This window comes from Carlito syrichta, unplaced genomic scaffold (genome assembly GCF_000164805.1).
Source record: "Carlito syrichta isolate Samal-C Ts95f unplaced genomic scaffold, Tarsius_syrichta-2.0.1 Scaffold309041, whole genome shotgun sequence".
Taxonomy (NCBI): domain Eukaryota; kingdom Metazoa; phylum Chordata; class Mammalia; order Primates; family Tarsiidae; genus Carlito; species Carlito syrichta.
Window position 1 is genome coordinate 238,232 of NW_007253137.1, and position 4,229 is coordinate 242,460.

A 4,229-nucleotide genomic window follows, 5' to 3' on the forward strand; every position below is an offset into this window, starting at 1 on the left:
GTTGCTTCAGACTGAGACTCAATGGAACCACATGCTTTATATTAGAAGCAGAGTCTTTGTAAAAAAAAAAAAAAAAAAAAAAAGACAAGAAAAAAGGGGAAAAAAAGAGGGTGGTAGAGTGGAAGACTGAGTCTTCAGGTTTGAAATAACCCACATAGTCAATAAGAACTGATAGTGTATCATGATAGTCAAGCAGAGAGAGAAACACACTCAGCTGTCGTAGTGGTGTTCTACTATTGGCTCATGAGAACTAAATGTTAAAATTTCACTCCAGTCAAGGAGTGAAGACATCAGTCTCATTATTTACCTGATAATTGTAAAGGGCAAAGTAAACATTTCTACAGTTTTTTTTTTTTCTTCTTCTTTTCCTTTTAAACATTTTTGGCGGTTTGGAAGACTTCATTCACACATTTATAGTTCATATGTTTCCTTTTTAAAAACAAAGGTTATAAATAGCCCAAATTTGTCACTTCCTAATAATTTTACCACATTTTACTATTATTTCTGCTCTTGAGGTATTTTTGTTGACTGTTTCTGTGCAGTTGAAGTCCTATATGACAGTGTGCTGCTGCACATTACTCCCCAACTCCCGAGTTCAGTGATGCCACCCTGATAACTCACAATCAGCCACAGTGGGAGTATTTACACCACAGAAATCAGCAAATGCTATAAATGAGGGCTTCCCTCTTGTCCTTGGCTAGCTGTCAGACACTTAGCAACATACCACATCCCAGCAGTAAACCTTCCCACTCCCACGCCCAAACACAAACACTGTACCCTGCCCATCCCAAAGAGTGAAGTCATCTGTCTCATCACTTATCCAATAACTATAAAGGGCAAAACAAACATTTCTACAGTGTTCTCTTCTTCTTCTTTTAAACATTTTGGAGGGTTGGAAGATTTCATTCACACATTTATAGTTCATATGTTTCCTCATTAAATTTCAGAATCGATTTGAATTTTATAATTCAGAGTTGGCATTTAGGATATGCTGTCTCAGAAAGCAGAATTTTAGGAACTAATGAGGATACTGCAGTGATTTTTTTAAATGTCTCTTAGTCTCTGATGTATGGGACACAGGAAATCTCCTGGGGCATACCCTTCCTAAATTACCTTTTATGTTCATGGTACTGAGTCCATTAATTAGAGATACAAGCATACCAAGGTTTCTCCTAGACTCCCGAATTCATCAACCTTATCACTTAATCACGATTCTTCTGTTTAGAAGCAGTCCCATCCAAAAGCTTTTGAGAAGTTTAGGTTTGTTCCTTTATCTGGGGTGAGTGGTAGAAAAGGAAATCTGTTCAATTATCAAGGTCAAAGTGTTTCTCACTTTTCACTGTTAAATTCAAATGTGACATTTGCTACAGTTTCTCGAAGGCTCTCTCTCACATCTCATGTTGAAATGTGATTCCCCTATTGTGGGAGGGGGGGCCTAGGGGGAGGTGATTGGATCACGGGGGCAGTTCCTCCTGCGTGGCTTGGTGCCCTTCTCTCCGTAATGAGTGAGTTTTCACTCTACTAGTTCACATGAGAACTGATTGCTTAATAGAGCCGGGCACCTCCTTCTGTCTCTCTCTCGCGCGCTTCTATTGCCAATGCAAGTTGGGTTAATACCGTCACCAAACAGAGGTCCTCCCCTCAGAGTTAATCCTCCCCAAGGAAAAGTCACCTAAGGCAGCTAAAGAGGGGCAAATGTAAAGAGATGGATTCCTCCCTCTACTTGCTGTGGGAATGGAGGGGAATGGGAGTCAAAGACTAGGAGAGGGGGAGGAAGAACCGACGGTTTCGACCAATCATGTAGCTGGGAAACCAGTGAGCCTAAGAATCGGATCTCAAAAGTCAGAGACAACCTGGAGTTCGTAGGGAAAAGTTGAGGAATTAGGAGATGTTAATATACCTAACATTTATTGAATACCTGTATTGTACCAGAACTATATCAAGCATTGAGCATTTTGCATATATTATCTTTCCACACATTATCTCGCTAATTACCTAAACTAAATGACCCAGAAAGTAAATCCTCTTCCCAAAGTATCTTATACACTTCCAAGCAAAAGATTTAGACTAGCTGGTTAGTAATAGTAAATCAACTTACTTACTTGCTCATTTACTTTATTTGTTTGTTTATTTATTTATTTATTTATTTATTTATTGAGTTGGAGTCTCACTCTGTCACCCAGGCTGGAGTGCAGTGGCACGCTCACAGCCACCGCAGCCTCTCTCTGCTGGATTCAGGCAATCCTTTTGCTTCAGTTTTCCAAGTAGCTGGAACTACAGGCGTGCATCATCACGCCCGGTTAATTTTTTGATTTATTGTAGAGATGAGGTCTCGTCATGTTGCCTAGGCTGGTCTGGAACCCCTGAACTCGGGCAATGCTCTCACCTCTACCTCCCAGAGTGCTGGGATTATAGGCGGGAGCCATTGCGCCCGGCTGTAAATCAACTTTAAAGAGACCAAGTGCTGTTTCATGGCTTCAACAAGATGAATTTTGTTGGAAATGCTGAAAAAAACTGTTGACCCAAAAAAGTTGAGTTTATTAAATTTACTGCGGTAAAGGAGACTACCTTGTCAAAGTCTTGATAGTGATTCAAAAAGAGTAAATTAGAGACGGATGTTCATAGGATTTTGAAATCTGGGCACAAGTGGTTTAAGACAGGTGTTTTAAGGAGAAGAACTTATTGGAACAGAACCAAATTCATGAGACAATAGTTTAGAATTGGTGAAGTTACGTAAGGCGAGGGTCATGAGGCACATCTTGACTTTTGTCCTAATAAAAGCTTTATTTTCCTTATTTTGGAGTTAATCTTTGGTATTTTATAATAGCTTTCTTGAATAATAATTATTCTCTAATAATGTGGCCTTCTGGGGTATTATAAAAACAATATTCTTCATAGGCGTTGCCCATCTGTCTTAATGACCAGGTAAGGCATTTCCTTCCATCTTTATGCTATCCTTTTTTTTGGCATTCTGCCTCTTTAAGAAACATTAGAACACTGAATCTTTTTTTTTTTTTGAGTCGGAGTCTCACTCAGTCACCCAGGCTAGAGTGCAGTGGCATGCTCACGGCCACTGCAACCTTGACCTGCTGGATTCAGGCGATCCTTCCGCCTCAACCTTCCAAGTAGCTGGAACTACTGGCATGTGCCAGCATGCCCGGCTAATTTTTTAATTTACTGTAGAGATGAGGTCTCACCAAGTTGCCCAGGCTGGTCTTGAACACCCAGACTCAGGCAATCCTCTCTCCTCCACCTCCCAAAGTGCTGGGATTACAGGCATGAGCCTCGCCTGGCTAGAACACTGAATCTTTTGACCGCCCTCCCCCCCGCCCACTTTTCCCTTCAGAGATCAAGATCTTAGTTATTTTGAAAACTTTCCCAACCTCTTGCCATTGGTATTAATTCTCTTATCTCTTAAGTTAGTTGACAAGCTCTGGGGAATACAATAAATTCTGCCTTTTGGGTTGACTTTGGCTCCAGAAAAGAAATAATTATTCTAGGGATGAGTTGAGATTTGTGATGATATATCCAGTCTGATAATTTCTTATTTTGTCTTAAAGTACGACCCATTAACAAAGCTAACTCTGCATTTTCTAGGAGAGTTTCTAATATATTTGTTCAGGGCATGGACTGTTCATGGGTAGAGGTTAGATCGTCATGATTTACCCCTTCTGGTGAAAGAAGGAAAGTAGCATATTATTGTACTATTAGGGAAGGAAACATGTAAGGCAGAAGGTAATAGAATTTCATGAGAGGTAAGCCTATCTATCAAGAATTATGGTGTATTTTAGGCCTTATGCTGCCAATGAGATTTATCTGAGGCACAATTATTGCTAATTGAAAACTTTCCCCAATATCTTGTATTGATGACTTGCAATATATTCAGCACTGGCAATTTTTGGCAGTATCTACAGAGACTGAATGAAGAAAAAACAAGAAAGAAGTATACTGTATTTTCAGTAAACAACAAAGATTGTACATCATGAGGATGATCAAATCTACAGAAAGCCCTGCAAGCAAGTTCACAGTAGGCCTCCCTAATCCTGCTGCAGTTGCTATTAAGCTGAGACAAGGAGGATAGACTTTTGCCATTCAGTCAAGAGAAAAGCTGTAGCAAGAGTTTGATAAACGCCATAAAGCAGAGTCAGAACACAAAGGGCTGGCCTGATTGCATATGCATGAATATGTAAAAAAGTTTTTTTGTTTTTGTGAGTTGGAGTTTCACTCTG